This window comes from Callospermophilus lateralis, chromosome 5, assembly GCF_048772815.1.
Source record: "Callospermophilus lateralis isolate mCalLat2 chromosome 5, mCalLat2.hap1, whole genome shotgun sequence".
In the NCBI taxonomy this organism is placed as follows: domain Eukaryota; kingdom Metazoa; phylum Chordata; class Mammalia; order Rodentia; family Sciuridae; genus Callospermophilus; species Callospermophilus lateralis.
In genome coordinates, this window is record NC_135309.1 from 54,790,212 (window position 1) to 54,812,458 (window position 22,247).

Here is a 22,247-nt window from a genome sequence, read left to right on the forward strand (position 1 = left end):
GAAATATTTTTGGGTCTTCTAGATATAGAATCATATCGTCTACAAATAGTGATAATTTGAGTTCTTTTCCTATACATATCTCTTTAATTTTTTTTTTTGTCTGTCTGGTTGCTCTGGCTAGAATTTTAAAAGCTATGTTAAATAGAAGTGGTGAAAGAGGGCATCCCTGTCTTGTTTCAGTTTTTGAATTTTTACTCCATGTAGAATGATGTTGGCCTGTGCTTAGCATAGATAGCCTTTACAATGTTGAGGTATTTTCCTGACATCCCTAGGTTTTCTAGGGTTTTGAACATGAAGGAATGCTATATTTTATCAAGTGCTTTCTCTGCATCTATTGAGATGATCATATGATTTTTATCTTTGAATCTATTGATGTGATGAATTGTATTTATTGATTTCTGTATGTTGAACCAACCTTGCATCCCTGGAATGAACCCTACTTGACCATGGTGCACTATATTTTTTATATGTTTTTGTATTTGATTTACCAGAATTTTATTGAATATTTTTGCATCTATAATGTCATTAGAGTTATTGGTCTGAAGTTTTCTTTTTGTTGATGTGTCTTTGTCTGGTTTTGGAATCCAGGTGATATCAGCCTTATAGAATGTGTTTGGAACTGTTCCCTCTTTTTCTATTTCATAAAGTAGTTTGAGAAGTATTGGTGTTAGTTCTTCTTTAAAGGTCTTGTAGAACTCAGTTGTGTGTCCATCTGGTCCTGTACTTTTCTTGGTTGGTAACTTATGATGGCATCCTCTATTTCCTTGCTGGAAATTAATCTGTTTAAATCATGTATAACATCCTGATTTAATTTGGGCATATCATATGCCTCTAGAAATTTGTTGATGACTTTGGTATTTTTTATTTTATTGGTGCACAAGTTTTCAAAATAATTTTTAATTATCTTCTGTGTTTCTGTAATGTCTGTTGTGCTATTTCCTTTTCATCACAGATGTAATTCAAGTTTTCTATATCTTTCTCTTTGTTTGCATGGCTAATGGTTATCAATTTTATCTATTTTTTCAAAGAATCAACTTTTTGTTTTGTCAGTGTTCTCAATTGTTTCTTTTAACTTCATTGATTTCAGTTCTGATCTTAATTATTTCCTGTCTTCTACTGCTTTTTGGGTTGATTTATTCTTCTTTTTCTAGGTCTTTGAGATGTAATATTAGGTCATTTGTTTGTTCACTTTTTTTTTCTTTGAAGGAATGAACTCCATGCAACAAACTTCCTTTTATGAATGAACTCCATGCAACAAACTTGCCTCCATAGTGTCCCAGATATTTTGATATGTTGTATCAGTGGTTCTCATTTACCTCTAAGAATTTTTTAATCTCCTTCTTGATATCTTTGGCAACTCATTGTTCATTCACTAGTATTTTATTTAGTCTCCAGTTGTTAGTGATATAGGGAAAGGTTACCAATACCTCACTTTTAAGGGAGAGATCAATATTACAGCACAATATTACAGGTTTTTTATTTTTATTTTATCATTGATTTCTAATTTCATTTCATTGTGATCTGATAGAATGCAAGGTAGTATCTCTACATTTTTGTATTTACTAAGATTTGCTTTGTGGCATAATATATGTCCTATTTTAGAGAAGGATCCATGTACTGCTGAGAAGAAAATGTATTCACTCATTGATGGATAATATACTCTATATATGTCAGTTGAGTCTCAGTTATTGATTATTCTATTGTTTTTTTTTTGTTTTGTTTTTGTTTTTTAGCTTTTGTTCAGAAGATCTATCCAGTTGTGAAAGAGTTGTGTTAAAGTCACCCAGAATTACTGTGTTGTAGTCTATTTGACTCTTGATCTTGAGAAGAGTTTAATTAATGAACATAGGTGCTCCATTGTTTGGGGCATACATATTTATAACTGTTATGTCTTGTTGATGTAGGGTTCCCTTAAGCAGTATAAAATGTCCATCTTTATCCCTTTTGATTAACTTTGACTTGAAGTCTGCTTTATTTGACATGAGGATCAAAACCCCTGCTTGTTTTTGGAAACCATGTGAATGATATATTTTATCCCAACCTTTCACCTTCAGTCTGTGGGTGTCTTTTCCTGTGAGATGAGTCTGTTGGAGGCAGAGTATTGTTGGGTCTTTTTTTTTTTAATCCGATCTATCAGTCTATGTCTTGTGATTGGTGAGTTTACACCATTAACATTTAGGGTTATTATTGAGATATGATTTGTATTACTGGCCATTTTTGTTTATTTTTGGAATTTAGCTTGACGTGGTTTCTCCGTTGATTGGCTTTTCTTTTATTGTAGTTCTTCCCTTTGTAGATTTTCATTGTTGTTTTTCATTTCCTCTTCCTGTAATATTTTGCCAAGAATGTTCTATAGTGCAGGCTTTCTGGCTTAAATTACTTTAACTTTTGTTTATCATGGAAGGTTTTTATTTCATCATCAAATTTGAAGTTTAACTTTCTGTATATAAGATTCTTTGTTGGCATCCATTATCTTTTAGAACTTGGTATATGTTGTTCCAGGATCTCCAGGTTTTGAGAGTTTGGATTGAAAAATCTGCTGAGATCCAAATTTGTCTTCCCTTATAGGTAATCTGATTTTTCTCTCTTGTGGATTTTAAAATTCTATCCTTATTCTGTATGCTAGGTATTTTTATTATAATGTGTCTTGGTGTAGCTCTTTTGTAATTGTGTACATTTGGTGTCCTATAGGCCTCTTGTATTTGATTTTCCAGTTCATTCTTCATGTTTGGGAAATTTTCTGATATTATTTCATTGAAGAGATTATGCTGCATTCCTTTAGTTTGAATCTCTGAACCTTCTTCTATCCCAATAAATCTTAATCTTGGTCCTTTGATGGTATCCCATAATTAATGGATGGTCTGTTCATTGTTTCCTACTGTCTTCACTGTGAGGTTAACTTTATTTTAAAGATTGTATATTTTGTCTTCATTGTCTAAGGTCCTGTCTTCCAAGAGATATAGTCTGTTGGTGGTGCTATCTATTGAGTTTTTTAAATTTCCTTATTGTTTCTTTCATTTCAAAGATTTCTGGGTTTTTTTTTCAGTATCTCTATCTCTTTCTTGAAGTAATCTCTTGTAACCTGTGTTTTCTCTCTTATCTCTTTGTTAGAGTGATTAATTTTTGCCTGTATCTGCTCATTTAGGTCATTCTTTAATTCCCAAATCACTTTAGTTATGTATATCTTGAACTCCTTCTCTGATACTTCCCCTTCTGTGCTGTCTATGGATTGTATTGTTGTAGTCTTGGTTTATTTGGGGCACTTTCCTCCCTTGTATTTTCATGATGTCTATGTGTCTTTCTCTCTTGCAGTGTAGATCTGAGGTATTACAGCTTCTGCCCTATTTTCTTATAGTGATATAGGGAAAGGTTACCAATACCTCACTTTTAAGGGAGAGATCAATATTACAGCACTCAATGTACCAAACATGCAACCATATATCAGTTAGTTTCTATTTTTACATTTACAGTTTTGTCACTATAATCAGAAATGATGAGTTCGGTTATCTTCTACCATATAGTTACTAGTTTGTGTAATGGTTTATAATTTCTAATGGTAAAAGGGAGGCTGGGGGTTGGCTGAGATGTTTATGAGGTAAGATGTCAGATATGGAGGTATTGGATTATATGACTAGTGAGAGGGTAATCATAAGAAGTTGGCTGTTAGTAGGAGAAACAAGAGATAGGCAATTCCATGCAAGACTTCCTGTTACCTCAACAACAGGATAACTGTTAGCATCCCTAGTAGAGAAACCTCTGATGCAGCCAGGCTCACAGGGGCCTTGGTGACTTCTTACCAGATCCTTATTGTTGTCCCTTGATAGAAGTGCCAATATCCCAGTTTTGTGGTGGTGGCAGCCCCAAGCCTATATGTACCCCAGATGTTGGGCTGTTGAGCCATGCTGTGGTGAATAAGGAACCCCAGAGTGGGATGGCTCCCTGTGTAGGCATGGGGTAAGCCTCTGTGCAGATCACTGTAGCAGGGCAGGAGGGTGGGCCTCTGTCCAGATCCAATAAATGGAATTTTATACAAATAGGAAAGGTAGGTATTTTTGTCTGTAATCTCTCCCTTGATATAATTATTTTGAAACTCACCTGTATTGTAGTAGGTCTCATTCTTTATTATTGCTGAATGGTGTTTCATTTGTTATGTGTGTGTATGCATGCATGCCACAATGTATTTCTGTTAAATGGAATTTTAGAGTATATTTATATTTTGTCTATTACAAGTAAATCTTCTCTGAACATTCATATACAATTCTTTGTATGAATACATGCTTCTATTTCTATATTTATTGAGGAAAAGAACTATGGCTGGTGGATGTATAACTTCTTAAGAAATTGCAAGACTGTTTTTTTTTTTTTTTTTTAAAGAGAGAGTGAGAGAGAGGGAGAGAGAGAGAGAATTTTAATATTTATTTTTTAGTATTTGGCGGTCACAACATCTTTGTATGTATGTGGTGCTGAGGATCGAACCCGGGCCGCACACATGCCAGGCGAGCGCGCTACCGCTTGAGCCACATCCCCAGCCCCGCAAGACTGTTTTAAAAGTTGTTTCATCATTCTACATTATCACCAGTGAGTTTTGAGGATTTCAGCTGCTCATCCAAGCTAGCACTTTAAGATGAGACTTAATTCTAGGCAGGCACTCTAATAGATGTGTAGTGTTATGACACTTGGTTTTAATTTTCATTTCTCTAATGATGAGTAATTTTACACAATTTTCATGTGCTTTCTTGATATTCACTTTAAATGTCTGCTCAGAAATGAATGTTACCTATTTTTATTGGGTTGCTTACTTTCAGTGTGAATTCTTCTTAATATATTCTATATAAAATCCTGTATAAAATATGTAATTTGTAATGTTTTTCTCCACGTGTGGTTTCTATTTTTCTCTCCTAGTTTTTTTTTTTTTTGAGAGTTAGAAGTTTTATTACTGATTCTATGTTATTATTCAATGTATTTTATATCAATTCTGCTTTTTGTTTGAAATCTTTGTCTAACCAAGGTCACAAGCTTTTTGGCCTATATTATCTTCTAGAAGTTTTAAATTTTACACTTACATGTATGAACCAGGCATTGTTTGTGTGTGAGAGAGCGATAAGTCAAAGATAGATATTCATATAGATATTCAATTGTTCAGGCCCAATTTGTTGAAAAGACTGTTTTCCCCCACTGAATTGCCCTAACAGTTTTTTCAAATATCATTTGTCCATACACATGAGACTCTACTTTTCAATTCTATTCTGATTGATTGCTAAACAACCATGTTGAATTGTGATCCAGAAATGTATTACCACTATTTCTGATAGCACAAAATTATAGAAATGGCAGTTATAAGGCCATTAAGTGAGAAAATAATTACTTTATTTCGGGCAATTTATAAAGATTTTCAAAAAAAGTAGACTTGAGTTATTCCCCCCTCCAAAATCATATGCTAAAGCCCTAACTCCCAATTTGATGCAAGTTAGAGATAAATTCTTTAGGAAAATAACTAAGTTTAAATCAGGTCATGATTGTCAGACCTTAATCCAACAGAATTTGTGTCTTTATTAGAAGAGAAAGAAACACTAGAGATATCCCTCCCATGTGTGCACAGATGAAGAAACTTGAAAATGCAATCACAATAAGAGAGAATATAACCACAATAAGAATGCAGCCAAGTGCAAAACAAAAAACAAACAAAAAAATAGATGTAACAGCAAACCAAACTTGACAGTAACTTTGTCTTAGACGAAGCTTTCAAAACTATAAGAAAACCTCTGCAGTATAAAATCTCCAGTCTATGATATTGTTTCATAAACCCAATCAGACTAATACAGAGGGATTTGAGAAACTCTTAAAAACCTAAAATGGTCAAACCTGAGTCCCTAGTGAATGTGCTGTGGACCTTTAGCTCCATTAACTGGAGCACTATACTAAATTTAAAAAAGTCTCAAACGATTTGCTTTTCATAATAAGAACTTTATAATTTCATAGAATAGATAAAATTTAATCAATACAGATTATCCTTTCATGCTACATCCAGCACAGTCATTAATTCAGATAACAGAGAGGCATGCGGGATTGAGAAAAGATAAACAGACACACATAGAGAGAAAAGGCTGGGGCCACATGGGAGATTGGCCTCATGGAGGAGCAGTGACCCAGAGCTAGCTCAGAATGTTTATTATATAGGTTTTATCATTAAAAGGTTATTTGTGAAAAAATTTCACCAAAGCAGACAGACTTGAAGATCTCAAGTGAAACCTGCAAAACACTGAGGTTATCTTGTTATGCCCAGAATTCTCTATCTATGGGAGTTGGTGCCTGAGCTCAAGGTCCAGACTGATATAGCTGTGTGCCTTTTCACAGAACTTCCTCAGGCCAAGTGTCACCATAGCAACTGTGCCATCTTGACCTGCATCTTTGCACAAGAAGTTCCCAGTGCAAACGCAGCCATGAGGCAATCAGAGACCATGGTTTAAGTCATCACTTTCTACAACCATGAGCCTCTGAGGGCCATGCCCTATTGGGACTGTCACAGCTGAGTCAGAGCTCTAAGTTCCATGCCTGAACAAGTGGCCAATGGACTGACTGATCTACCACTGAGGGAGACACATGCTGAGTGACCATGGCCAGATGAATCCGGCTCAGCAAGGAGCCTGCTCCCCACTACTGTCCAGTTCCACCTCACAGTCCTGTGGAGTGGACAGTGATGGCAGTTAATAGGGTTAACTGGGCCTCTCAATCCCTGAGTCTCCTCAGCCTCTTTCCTCCCCAACCACCCAAGTCAGACCTTCATCTCCCCTGTCCTACTCCACTGGCTACCCGAGTATCTCTTGGGAACTTGGTTTTTCCTTCTCTGTCCCCTTTCTGCCCTTTTTTGATCCCAGGGAGCGTTGTCCTATCTCAGACTCACAGAGCCACACCACTCTTCTGCTCTCTTTCTCCAGCAGTCTCACATATCCAGGGCCTGCTCCTCTAGGGAGTCCTCTGAGTAAAGAGGAGTTGTCACACAGCCATCTCAGTCCCCAGTCCTGATGCCTGGCATCCACCTCCACAGGTGTACTTCTACCTTCACTCAGAACTGATCTGAAGGTCATGGTGATCACATTGTCTGCCCAGGGGTCCACTTGCTCAGGGATTTGTGTGAATTGGTGGGAGGGTGGATGAGGTACGGATATTTGTAAAAACCCACCCACACTCACAGGGCAGGGGACAGGAGGCAGGTGTGTACAACAGGCATGCACACAGAAAAGGCCACTAAACCTGCTGGAGTACACAAGTGTGCACGGAGTCGCTCATGGCCCTCAGAGCCCTGTTTGCTCTGCCTTCTGCCTATCCCCCTAGCCCCACTCCTTCCCATTGCCTTCCTCTTTTTCTCACCCAGCCTAAACCACCAAATCCAGGCAGCTTGAATTCCTTACTTTCCGAACCCACTCTGCCTCAAGGCTTTTCGCACAGGCTTTTCTCTCTCACTAGACCACTCTTGCTCACTAGGCTAACTCCCAGTCATCTGTCAGGTTTTGACCTAAAGGACTTTTTCCCAAGGATACTTTTCTCAATCCCATAGGTGGCCCCTTCTCGCACAAGCTTCCATCCCAAATAGGTAATCCCACGTGGGATTACTTTTCCCTACAACTCCACCTTTGGACAGGGACTAAAAGGGTAGGCAAGGCTAGTCCACTGTTGTTAAGACGGTGGGTCCATGTAACTATTCACTGAGTAAGAAAACAGGTGAATGAATGAAATACATGCATACAAGAGTATACTTACACAAGAACAGGCAGATAGACATGCAAATCATTTGTGCACCTCTAGGACTATTCATATGCATAGATTTGTGCATGTATGTGTCCCTTCTAAGACACATGCACTGTATAGCAGGCATATGTGTTCAGGTATTATGATCACACATTATTCCAGAAAGGTGTGCTGCAATGACATTCTTACAGATATGCACTATGACACTTGACACAAATGTACAGAAATTGCACACCTATTATGGGTACCCATGTATGGGGATTTATATGCAAGCCTGGGAATTGGACATACTTATGCAGATGACTTATAAACATATAGTCTGTGGGTTTACACATACAGACAAGCATCATGGGTGCTTGAGTACAAGTTTACAGACCCATCCTCTAGCATTATTTATGTATCTGTGGATTAGGTATTCTTTAGCACAAAGTTTACAAATCTACACACAGAGAGTTTACATCGTGTCCTGGGATCAGTATTGCTTATGGTCAGGGCTTACAACATACAGTATCTGAAAGGAAAGCAAGGAACTGGGAGACAGGGGAGCAAGAAATGATAGATGGAGACCAGGCAGAGATACACATGAGACAAATAAAGCTATCTATCTCCATAGTAGGAGAAAGGCAAAATAAGCTTGGGGTCCAGGACTTTAAGGAGCAGGCTCAGAGATTAGAGCCTGTTGGGTCCTAATGCAGGTGGTTAAGGGTGGGATTGGTGGAGGGAGTGGTAAGCCTTTCTCCAACCACCTGTGGGCAGGAAAGTGAATTTTTTCTTAAAATGGCAGCTGTCACTTAAGCTGGACATACAGATGCTAAGCAAGGACCTTACAGTTTCCATTCTCTATGTAGAAGCAGACAGTGCTACTCAAAAACCATGGTTTACACACTTGTGTTTATACAAATGCGCCCATATTGTGTATGGTGCAGAGGAACATACTCTGATGGATTTAACAATGCTGTTATGTACCTATGGGTATGATGCAATGGCCTGCTGTGGAGCATGGGGCTCAGTCTCCAAGTATGTCAGGGTCAAGGTCGAGGGGAGTTTTGGAAACTCACAATGCAGCACCATGGTAACCTCTTGCACATCCTGGCCCAGCAGGTTGTGCAATATGCAATGTACTGACAGTGACTCATTCATGAGGTGCAGGCGCAGCGTGCTCAACACCTGCTCCTCCGCCCAGTAAGTCACACTAGTCTCCAGCTGACTTTACTCCTCGGACCTGTTCCCCAGAGGTGTGGGCAGCAGCTCTGATGGACACCTATCAAAATAGACAGGGACTGGCTTGTAGCCTCACTCTTCTACATACCAGGAAACTGAGAGCAAAAGCAGACAGCACTGCGCAAAGGTGGCAGCAGGTGCTGTGTATGTCCTGATCCTCTGACCAGCTGGGAAGGGGTCTAAGCATGTTCCTCCTGTGATTCCCCAGACTAATCAGCAGGTGGCGCTCACATTCCAGAACCAAGAACACCACATCTCAAAAAACACTCCTCATTTTCACACACATAGTGTGTTGAGATAAGAGTCAGAATCTAGACTTAACCCTGCCTCTATCCACTACATCACAACCAGCACTAGTCAGAGGAACAGACAATCTACTGGGTGGGTGAAGTCTCTCTGGGCACAGACCCCCACTGTGTTGGGCAGAGAATAGCCCAAGGGTCAAGGTAAGGAAAAGGGAAGATTTAGATCATGCAGAACATTTCCAAACACATGGAAGTGATGGATTGGGCTTCTAGGATGTGGCTATGGTCTGGAGCAATGTGCATGAGGAAAGGGCATAATAGGTAAGTTCCACTGGGTCCTTAGGGTCCAGGATCTGCTTACCTCTTGATGTCTCTTCAGGAAGACCAGGTGAACTTTGGCTGGGGCCTGCCCTGGTCACAACTGACTGCTCCCTGTTGGCAGAGTGACTCTCCCTCAGCTACAGCACAGGAACAGGGACTGCATGGTGTAAGGTCCAGGATCAGGAAGAAGGTGGGGAGATGAAAATAGACTCTTAACAGGAGAGGCCCTCAGGGAGACCTGGCCCAGAGCCTCCCTCAGGGTGAGGGCTGCAGACCTCAGGTGAACACTAAATACCAGGAATCCCTTGGGGAAGCTGATGGATTTCCCTCTGGGCTACTTCAAAGAGAAAGTCTCAGTAGGGGACTAGTCTGTCCTCAACACCTCTCTGAGACTTGCTCATCTTCCCTTTTAACAAAGAGAGAACAGGCCTTAAACTCAGAGCCCTGGGCAGCCCAATTCATGAAATTAGAATTGAATAGCATTTGTCTTGTTCGTGGAGTTGATTTTAGTGGTTGCCTAATATTTGTGGCATGTGATGCTGAGAGGGTCAATTTTTGTCTTTCAAAATATGTTTATTTTTAGAAAGCTAATTGACAAATCATGAAGTCATTCCCGTGGCACTCTTAGGCTCAAGTCCCTGCATTGGCGATTTGTTAAAGTCACAGTAGAAGTCAAAGTTGTACCAGACCCACCAGCACCACTGACATATCCTCTCCTCGCCCCAGCCCCATCTCTGCTCTGATCCCATCCCCTGCCACTCTTCCTCCCTCCCTTTTCTGGTCACAGGGCTTTCTGCCATTGTTCTGGCTTTTGCACTGCCAAGGGTGCCGTCTCCCCAAATATTCACTTGGATAATGTCCTTATCTTCTCTTTTTATATTCATTGTTAGTTTTTTATTTTTTGTTCTTCTTCAAGTCTTCACACAAATGTCACTTCCTCAATCTGGCCAAAGCAAACAAGGTCAACCCTGATCACCATATTTAAGTGTACCTCACCAGCCATCTGTGCCTAACACCCTCCTCAATCTTCCCTACCCTGCCTTTTTTGTTGTTGTTTTTTCCTTTCCCACAGTGCTTATTACTTTCTAACCTATGTCATTTGCTAGGGTTTCCTCCACTTATTTTAAATGTTTGTCTTCCCCCAAAAGCAAGATCTTAAGAACTTCAAACACAGTGGCATATTGTAGTTGCTCAATAAATATCTACTGAAATAGTTGTACCATATAGTTGTCCCATGAGAAGGAAAACTCATGCCATTGGAACATGAATGCCCAAGGTTTTGGGAAACACCAGTCTAGCTTGATGACCTCCCTTTACAGCTGGGGAAACTGAGGCCCAAGAAGGAACATGGCAGGTCAATGGCCAAGAAAACAGGCTCCTTAGTTTCAGATGCCCCTCCATCTCCTCCGATGGGTGAGAGGACAGTGCAGGAAGAGGGAGTGGGGGCAGGGAAGAAGGGAAGAGGGGAGAGGTTATCCTCACCATTGACCTGCAGCTTGAAGGAAAGCTGGGCCTCAGCATCCTCATGGAAGGCCCGCATGGTATAGTAGCCAGCCTCTGCCACCTTCACCCGCACCAGCGTCAGTTTCAATACATACCTAGGAAATCACACTGGCCAGGAAACCCAGCTGTCAGAACTGGAAGAACTCCCCCATCTTTCACCTTCTTTGTACAGACAGGGAAAACAAGGCCCAGGGAGGGTAAGGGGCTTGCCAAGGTCACACAGTGTCAGTAGCAGAGCCAGGACTCAAACCTTGTCACCTGAGTCATGACTTAAAAGCAGTTCCACTAAGCCAAGAAGGGTGGGGAGGGATTGGGAAGATGTCTGAGCAGGGTGGGGTGTGATTCCTTTCTCCTCCACAGAAGGGGCCTTACATGTTTTATTCTAATTTATCACTTCTCTGTCAGTCTGCAACTCTCCAGCCTGAGGGACATCACAGATGGCAGTGAGTGGCCCTCCTGGCATTCTCTTCGCAATAATCCTACCTTTTTTTCTTTTCGCTGCCACCTACTGGCTCCACATATCACAAGGAGAACATCTGGGAATCATCTAACCAATGTCTGTTTCCCCCCACTGACTCAGAGACCCTTGGCACACTGAAATTCTGCTCAGGTCCCTGAAGTATCCCAGTGCCTGGCATAGATCCTGGTGTGTGGTAAACTCTTGGGAAAGGTGGACCTAGGTTTTTCGGGGCTCTGTCAGCTGCTTTGATAGCTACAAAGTTTCAAAAAATGGAGTGAGTAGCCCTGCTTACCAGATCTCAGGCATATTGTATGTGAACAGTGCAATCTCGCCAGTGCTGGAATCGCCCAGGGTGCGGTTGTCCTTGAACCACAGCACAGTGGACAGCAGGTAAGCTTCAAACATCACTTGTAGTGTCCAGCTCCTGTGCAGCTCAACAATTTGTATGGCACCCATCTCTCCCAAAAGCTGCACATAACCGCTGTCTGCAAGGTACAGCAGTCAGGGACCAATGCTGGGGGTGGAGCAATTCATTTCAAGAAAATAAAACCAAAATCCAATATAAATAGATGGATATAGATGAAAAAAAATCCAGCAAAATACTGTCAAGCCAAATTCAAGAGCATAATAAAAGGTTTACACAGAGCATACACCATGACCACGTGGAATTTGTGCCAGAAGGCAAAGATGGTTAAACATGTGAAAATCAATGTGATATATCACATTAATAGAGTGAAAAATGCTACATGATTATCTCAATTGATGGAGAGAAAATCTTTGTCAAAACCCAATATGTGTTCATGATTAAAAAATAGCTGGGCACAGTGGCACATGACTGTAATCCCAACAGCTGGAGGGTAGGGGTAGGGGCTGATAAGGCAGGAAGATTGTGAATTCAAAGCCAGCCTCAGCAAATTATTGAGGTCCTAAGCATCTCAGCGAGACTCTGGATCTAAATAAAATATAAAAAGGGCTGAGGATGTGGCTCAGTGGTTAAACGCCCCTGGGTTCAATCCTCAGTATCCCCGAAATATGTGTATATATTGTGCGTATGTGTGTGTGTGTGTATAGTATATATATATATTATATACATATATAATATATATAATATATATACATATATAATATATATAATATATATACATACATCTAATAATAAGCAGCACACTGTAAACATTATTAGGGACACATTTGAAAAAGCACACCTACCTCAATGATCAAAGACTAAAAGCTTTCCTGCTTATTTCATGTATGCCAATTCTCACCACATTTATTCAATATTGTACTGGAATTTCTAGCCAGAGCAATCAGGAAGAATAAGAAAGAAAAGATAGCCAAATTTTTTTAAAAAAGAAGTAAAATGATCTCTATTCATAGGTGACCTGATCTTATATATACAAAAACCATAAGGATCTACAAAAATAAACTTAGAGCAAATAAGTGAATTCAGCAAGGCTGCAGAATACAAGATCAACATTGAAAACTCAATCATATGTCTATATACTAGCAATAATCCAAAAAGGAATTTTAAAAATTATTTTGTTCTCCCACATTTTTTATTGGTGCATTATAGTCATACATATTTATAGGATTTGTTGTTACTTATTCCTACATGCACACAATAGAACAATATAATTTGGCCAATTTACTACCCGGGACTTCCCCCTGCCATCCCTTGATCTCTTTCTTCTACTGATATCCCTTTGATTTTCATGAGATCTGCCCCCACATTTCTTTTCTGTTTTCCTCTCTAGCTTTGCATATAAGGTAAAACATATGATCCTTGACTTTCTAGGTTTAACCTATTTCACTTAACATAATGGTGTCTAGTTCCATCCATTTTCCTGTAAATTACATAATTTCATTTTTTTATGGCTGAATAAAACTCCTTTATATATGCATGCCACATTTACTTTATCCATTTATCCACTGATGGACATCTAGGCTGGTTTCATAGCTTAGCTGTTATGAATTGTGCTGCTATAAACATGAGTATGTATGTATCACTGTAGTATGATCACTTTAATTCTTTAGAATAAATACCAAGGAGTAGTATAGCTGGGTCACATGATGGTTCCATGCTTAGTCTTTTGAGGAAACTCCATCTTTATTTACATAGTGATTGTATTAACTTACAATTCCACCAACAGTGTAAAATTGTTCCTTTTTCTCAACATTATCTCTAGTATTATTATTATTATTTGTATTTTTAATCCTGCCATTCAGACTGGTAGGAGATGAAATCTCAGTATAGTTTTGATTTACATTTCCCTAATTTCTAATGATGTTGAACACTTTTTCATATATTATTTGGTTATTTGTATTTTCATATATTTGTTGATTATTTGTATTTCTTTTTGTTTTTTTAAGTGTCTGTGTGATTCATTTGTCCACTTATTAATTGGATTATTTGAGATTCTGGTATAAAGTGCTTTTTGTTCTTTATATATTCTAGATATTAATCCTCTGCCAGAATAACTAGCAAAGATTTTCTCCCATTCTGTAGTTTCTTTCTTCACATTTCTAATTGCTTCCTTTGCTATGCATAGCTTTTTAATTGGATATCATCCCAATTATTATCTACTGGCATTATTTGCTGAGTTTTAGGGGTTCTAACAAACAAAGTCATGGCCTGTCCTATATGCTGTAATGTTGACCCTATGTTTTTTCTAGGATTTACATAGTTTCTGTTCTAATTCCTAGATATTTGATCCATTTTGAATTTATGTTTATGCAGGGTGGGAGATAAGGGTCTAGGTTTATTCTTATACATATGTATAACCAGTTGTCCCAGCATTAGTGGTTAAAAAGTCTCTTTTCTCCAATGCATGTTTTCAGTACCTTTGTCAAGGATCAGATAGCTGTAGATGTGTGGGTTTGTCTCTGTGTTTATTTCTATACCATTGGTCTATGTGTCAATTTTTTTTTAAAAGAGAGAGTGGGGGAGAGAGAGAGAGAGAGAGAGAGAGAGAGAGAGAGAGAGAGAGAGAGAGAGAGAATTTTTTTTAATATTTATTTTTTAGTTCTCGGTGGACACAACATCTTTGTATGTGGTGCTGAGGATCGAACCTGGGCCGCACGCATGCCAGGCAAGCACGCTACCGCTTGAGCCACATCCCCAGCCCCTATGTGTCAATTTTAATGCCAGTATTATTCAGTTTTTGTTTCTATGGCTCTGTAATATAAATGAAATCAGGTATTGTGATGTTTCTGGCATTGCTTTTTGGGCTTAGAATTGCTTTGGCTGTTTGGGGTTTTTTATTCTTCTAAATAAATTTTATGACTATTTTTTCTAGTTCTGTGAAGAATGTCACTGGTATTTTGATGGGGATTTCACTGAATATGTATATTGCTTTTGATACTATGCCCATTTTAACAATATCAATTATGCCTATTCATGAACAGGGGAGGCTTTTCATCTTCTGAATCTTCCATTTCTTTCTTCAGTGTTGTATAGTTTACATTGTAGAGAGAACTTTTTACATGTTTGGTTAGTCTTATTCCTAGGGTTTTTTTGTTTGTTGAGGCTATTATGAACGGAGTTGTTTTCCTGATTTTTTTTCTCGGTAGATTTATTGTTAGTATATAGGAAAGCTAGTGATTTTTGTATATTTATTTTGTAATCTGCTACTTTGCCACAATTTTTATTAGCTCTTACAGTCTTTTGGTTAAAGTTTTTTGGATTTTCTTGGTATAGAATCACATCACCAGCAAAGAGTGATAATTTCACTTCCACCTTTCCTGTTTTTATCCCCTTTAATTCCTTCTTTGCCAAATTGCCCTGGTTAGACTTTCTAGCACTATATTAATAGACATCCTTGTCTTGTTCCAGATTTTAAGGGAAATGATTTTAATTTTTCCAAATTTACTCTGAGGTTGGCTTTGGACTGCCTTTATTATGTTGAGGTAGGTACTGGGGACCCTATAAACTATAGTAAGGAACGAAAATTAATAGAATACATATAAATTTATGAGAAGGGAAAAAACTAACCCTATTTGGAGATAAAAATCATTGTCATTACAAAAAAATCACAAAAAATATTTGAACTTACAAAGAAGTTCAGCAAGATTATAGGCTACAAGAACAATATGTAAAAATAAGTTAAAGTTGAAATTCATCATTTTAGAGTATTATTTTAAATATAGGCATGGTGACCCATGCATGTAATTCCAGTTACTCAGGAGGCAGGATAGCAATTTCAAGGCCTGCCTTGACAACTTAGCAAAACCTTGTCTCAAAATAAAAAATTAAAAAAGGTTTTGGATGTAGCTCAGTGGTGGAGCACTACTGGGTTCAATCCCCACTACCCACCCCCAAAATGTATTTTGTATAATAACACTGAAAAAATCCATGAAACCCTTAGACATAAATCTTACTAAATATGTGAAAGATCTGCATATAATATACAAAACATTGAGAAAAAACATTGAAGAACTAAATGAATAATGATAAGATACACACCATGCACATGGATTAGAAGGCTTAATATTGTTAAATATGTCAATTATCTGCACATTGATCTATATAGTTTCAACAAACTTCAAGTAAAAAGTTCTGCAAAACAATAAAAATATTGTGTAATTGTAAATAACAAGTTGCTTAATTTTTGTTTGTTTGTTTAGAAGCATGAAGGAATAAGAATAGCCAAAACAATTTTGGAAGGGAAGAACAAAATTGAAAGACTGATAGTATTGGGTTACAGAAAGCTGCTATATGGTACTAGAGAAAGGATTATCATGTATGGCTTGTGGAGAATAGAGCCCAAGAATAGACCCACATGCATGTGGTCAATTGATTCTTGCTAAAGATGTAAAGATAATCCAAGGAGTCTTTCCAAAAAAAGGAGTGTGGCAACAATTGAATATCTATAGACAAAAAAATAAATAATATTCCAACAAGCATGAAAATCTTTGATCTGTGCATTAAGCCTTATTCAAAAATCATCTCTAAGTCGATTCATGACCTAAAACGTAAAATTATACAATTATTACAAGAATTATACAACTCTTTCAAGAATAATTACAATTATTACCTGTGACCTTGAGAGTTAGGGTAAGAGTTTTTAAACACACACTAAAGAAGATCCTTATGGCTCTGCCTTCTGATCATCATGTGAGCTGCTTCCCTGTGCCACACTCTTCCACCAAATGTCCTGTCTCACCTCTAGCCTCAAGGAAAGGAGCCAGATGACAATGAATTGAGACCTCTGAAACCAGCTTCTAATGAGAAATCAGATGAGGATCCTGATATGATAAACTTTTCCTCCCTCCCAACACCATAGGTATTAAGAATGTGTTCTATAATGTCTTAGGGACCAGAGTATTTTGGTGTGTATCACTATGTGGCTGAGGTGCTACCATTCTTTTGAAACCAATTATTTGGAAGAAAAAGAATTGAACACCTCAAGTATAGATATGATGATGTCTTCCAAAGCCCAAAGTTATTTAAAAAATGTTATACTTTAAATGGAAAGTTTAATTGATTTACTGTACAAATCCTAATTTTTAAACAAGTAAATATCACTTTCCATAACACACTGAAGGAAAAAAAAAAGTCAATATAAACTATGACCCATGCCATGAACCAAATTTAAAAGAATTGAAATTATACTCAGTGTGTTCTGTTACCACAAAGGACTCAAGCCAGAAAAAAAATAAGATAAAAGAAAAATCTCCAAAACCCTGGAACATAAGCACAATTCTAAATAATCTATGGGTTGAGAAAGTTAAAAAGGAAATAAAATAGACACTGAACCTAGTGAAAAACAACATTTAAAGATTTGTAGAATACATCCAAAGCAGTACTTAGAAATGGATATCATTAAAAACACATTAGAAATGAGGAGTAGGCATAATTTAATAATCATTTATACCACCTGGGAAATCTTGGGTGTTGGCAGGGGGGTGGTTTGGAAGCAAATAAACCAAAATCAAGCAGAAGAAAAAATTAATGAAGATCAGAGCAGAGATCAATTATATTGAAAATAGAGAAAATGGAAGAAATTAGTGAGAAAAAGAGCTGCTTGCTTTAAAAGATTAATAAAACTCACAAATTTGTAATAACATTTAAGAATGGATACATTTTCAATATCGAGTCCTAAATGAAATATTAATTATGACAGACCCTAAAGACATCAATAGTTTAGTAAAAAAAAAAAAAAAAATGGTGCTTCCTCCTCCCAAAGGTATTCATGTATTGGCAGCTTGGTCCTCAGTGAGGTGATGTTGGCAGGTTGACTCTTAAGAGGTGGACCAAGTGAAAAGTTATTGGGTCACTAGGCATCAGGAATTTGCAAGACCATACCCACTAAAGATAGCACTTCATTGGAAGCCAGATGATTGTATGAATTGATGGAAAAACGTCATATGACAAAATTCAACACCCATGAATAAAAACTCTTAGAAAATGAGAATAGAGAATGTTATGGTTTAAATTATAATTCTCAAGAGCATTTGTATAGGTTCTAACTCCACACTTGAAATAGGGGAATAGGCCTTTTTGTTTTTCAGAAAGGCAATATTATGATGTAATTACCTAAGATGGGGTCATAAGGGAACAGGGCAAGCTGTTGTTTCAGTGTGACTTCTGTTCTTTACAAGGACAGGAGGGCAGGCTACTGGTTCAGTGAGACTTGTGTCCTTATAAGGAGAGTAGGATGGGCTGCTGACTCAGTAGCAGTTTTGCCCTTTTAAGGATATCAGGGTGGGGTGCTCATTCAGTGAGCTTTCTATCATTTCAAGGAGAGCAGGACAAGCTCCTGATTCACAGTGCCTTGTATCCGTTAATGGTAATCTTCTGTCCTACCTACTTGGTTTTTTATGTGGAATATTTGAATTTCTATTCTGTTCATTTTAGGTATGTCCTGCAGGTATTTCTGTGCAGTTCCCCTGGGCATTCTCTTTAACATGAGATGAAGGAACAACTCTAGTGAACCTATAGCAGCATAGCTTCAGAACCAGAAAATGCTGGTCTTATACATTTCTACCCATCCCCCTCAGTTACTGGTGTCATAATGTAACACGTATGTATCCTGTGTAGGACTATATAGGGAAATTATAATGAACCATCCCTCCCTCTATAACCACAGATGTTAATACCATTGCTCTACGGTATCTTAGGGAACAGAGAAATTCCTACCAGTATCAGCATGTGAGTGGGGTGCAACCATCCTTTTGATACCAGTTATTCGAAATTATAGGAAAAACGAATTGAATACCTCGAGTGCACATATGTTGTGGTCTTTCAAAGTCAAAAGTTATTACAGATTTTTAGACTGAAAATGAAAAGTACATTGAAGTTCTGAACAACAATTAATTTCTAAACTAGTAAATATCAGTCTCCAAAACCCACTAAACCAAAAAGTGTCTGGAGCTCTTCCTTGTTCCTGTTCTGAAAATGGAAGAAGTTCTGGAGCCCAAAGGGAGATGACCACTGGGAGTTATGGCCAGGCATGATTGGGAAAATACTTGCTCCGATGTCACAAGCAAGTGTCAAAGCGCTGGTACATAAGAGAGTGGCTGTGGGTGGGTTTTTGTCCATAAGTACAGGAAGCTCTTGGTGGAGACCTGTCAGACTCCTAGATAGTTAGAGCACTTGGTGGTTGGTGGTTAGTGGTAGTTGTTGTTGGTCTTTAGATGTTGGTTCTTTGATTTGGGATTGTTGTCTTGTTTTTAGTTTTTTTATTTTGATTTGTTGTTTCACTCTGTTTTTTGTTTGTTTGTTTGTTTGTTTGTTTTTTGCTAGCATTGGTGTTTCTGCTTAGGATGTATAGCGGGAGAGTGAGAGCAGTGGAGTGTAGCAGGGGCCCAGCTTCTACAAGAAGGCAATCCTGAGGGACCAGTATAAGGTCCTGAGGGGCATTGGGCATGGCAGGTTAGGCCATTTCAAACTAGCCCACCATCGCCTCATGGGGGCAGAGGTAGCAGTGGAAGTCCTGCCAAAGATACGGCAGAACCTCCGGTCCTCTCCAAACTGGATGTGATGAGGAACCTGAAGCATCCCAATGTGATTCAATTATTACAGGTCCTTGAGACCCACAGAAATTATCTACATGGTGATGGAGCATGCAGGTGGGAGCCAGGTATCAGACCTCGTCCTGCAGGGTGGCATGCAGGAGGAAGAAGCCTGCAGACTTTACGTCAGGTAGTGTGTGCTGTAGCCTACTGCCAAGACAAGGGCATCACGCACTGAGACCTGAAGGCAGAGAACATAATGCTGGATGCCAGAGGCTAGGTCAAATTCGTGGACTTTGGCTGTAGCACCTGAATCATATCTGGGCAGAAACTGAAGGAATTCTGGGGCACTGTCTCACACTTTGCCCCCCAAATTATCCTGAGGCAAGCATATGAGGGTCCCCTAGTGAACATCTGGAGCCTAGGTGTCATTCTGTATTTTATGTTGACAGGGAGACACCCATTTATGGGACCCACCTCTAAGGAGATGCTGAGGCATATCATGTTAGAATGCTCTGCAACCCTCCCCATGTTTCTCTGGCAGTACAAAGGCATGTCCACCAAATGCTGACCCTGAACCTCAGGAAGCGTCCCACAGCCAAGCAGATCTTTTAGCACCCATGGATGATTCAGGGTGAGCAGTATCTACCCCATGTTTATAGTTAGGCATTCCCCAAACACCCAGACCCCAAAATACTGGCTATAATGTTTGATATGGGTTATGATCTACACAAAAGTTTGATGCACTCATGGCTACCTACCTCATCCTTGAGCACCAGATAAGCCAGTTGGTAGGCCACATGTTCCAGGGAAAGCGGGTGCCTCTGAGGGTTAAGTCTTGCCCATGTCTCATGGATCTTTCTCATTCCTCTGACTTCCAAAACAGAAGCCCCAGTAAGCCTTCCCTTTGCACCTTGCCCTTGCCCTGTGAACATCCTCTGCCTGAAGAGGCCAATCAGGACAGAAGGGGATCAGGAGAGCCAGCCAGCCTCCCATTTCTTTCCTGCCTGCAATGACCCCCACACCTGATTCAGCCTCCTAGCCTGATTCTGGGCAATTCTATGCCAACAGAAAGTTCTGGAAATGGGTAACTAGGAGGATTGTTACCTGTGTCAGACAACTGTGCTGATGCATACCAGGTGTCAACAGTAAGGTGGCTCCAATGTAAGAGGGCAGAAATGTGCCAGATTCCTAAACAGTCTGGCTCCAATGAAGGGGACAGCTGACACAGACAAACCAGTACACAGCCAGAGGACCCTGTGCTCTGTGGATCCTGACACCTTGCTTGGATATTGGTCATGTGGACTCTGAACAGCCCCAGTAGTAAGATGTTCCAACCACCACAGGTTCCTCTGCATGGCTTCCAGCTGAGAGCACTTCTGCATCCACCTGGACATCAGGAGTCTCCTCTGCCCCCACCTGCAGAGGACATCAGAGACTCTTCTCCATGGGACACTCCCCCTGCCCTGCTCCTCTGTGCTTTCTCCCATTCTTCTGAGATGTTTCTTAATAAATTTATTTCAGACAAATTGTGTAGTAAAATTATTATTCAAAAAAGAGTCCTTATGAGATATAAAAAACATGAATAAATTTTTATAAATTAGACTTAATTAAAATTTAATATTTCTACTTTTGGAAAGAAATAATTAAAAATCAAACCACAGAGAAGTTCAAAATATGTTATAAAGGACTTATAGTCAGAATGAATTTCAAAATTCAATTAAAAAATTCAATTAAAATGGGGAAAACTTTTGAATGAAGATGACATACTAATGACATATATGTGCATCAAAGGATGCTCATCATCAATACTTTTTAGGCAAATAAAATTAACATCATAGTTGAATACCACTATATATCCCTACATAGTTAGAAAAAAAACTGGCAATTTCATGCTTCTAGAAATTTTAATTTATAGAATTCTATACATAGCTAGTATAGATGTACAATGGAACAACCAATTTAGAATCTGTTGGGCAGTTTCTTATAAATTTAGAAAAAACATATAATCCAGTAATCCTATTCCTAGGTATCCCATGAATACGAAATGGAAATTTATATTCACTCAAAACCCTCTATAAAAATATTTACAGTTGCTTTATTTGTAATCACCTCAATCTGGAAACAATTCAAATGTCCCTTAGCTGTCAAATGGATAAGCAAACTGCAGAGTTATCTATGAGCCATGTGTTGAACTGAGCAATGTTCAAGCCATAAGGCAGGGAAGTCGCTGTTTTGGGAATTCCCAGGCGGAATCCCCTGGTTCAAGAATGCCCAACTCACGCTGGCATCCTGATCTAGGTCACAGTTAAGGTCAAACAAGGCCTGGAGATGGGAGTAACCTTGCTCCTCTCCCAGGTATGTTGTGAGGATGAGATGGGACCACAAACAGGGATGTGCTCTCCACACTGTGGGGTGGAATGTTCCCTTTGGACCTGGGAAATGGTTCAGTGGAACTGGGACATGGCCCAGAGAGCACTGATTACACAATGGGAGGTTCACCCTGGTCAAGCATTCTGGGCCTTTGGTCATGCCAAGGAAGTCTCAGCTTGCTGTATTTCTCTCTCTCTCTCTCTCTCTCTCTCTCTCTCTCTCTCTCTCTCTCTCTCTCCTCTTTTTTCTTCCTTATTACTTTTTTGGTATTGGGAATTGTACCAAGGGAACTTTACCACTGAGCTACTCCCCCACCCCATCCTTTTTTTTTTTTTTTTTTTTTTTTTTTTAGATTTTGAGACAGGGTCTCGCTGAGTTGCTTAGAGCCTTCCTAAATTGCTGAGGCTGGCCTTGAACATGTGATC

At 39.1% G+C, this 22,247-nt stretch overlaps 1 pseudogene; it reads right to left on the bottom strand.

Moving 5' to 3' along the window:
• Positions 1 to 8,712: 8,712 nt before the first annotated feature.
• Positions 8,713 to 20,749, bottom strand: LOC143400384 (platelet-derived growth factor receptor beta-like; annotated as a pseudogene).
• Positions 20,750 to 22,247: the final 1,498 nt, after the last annotated feature.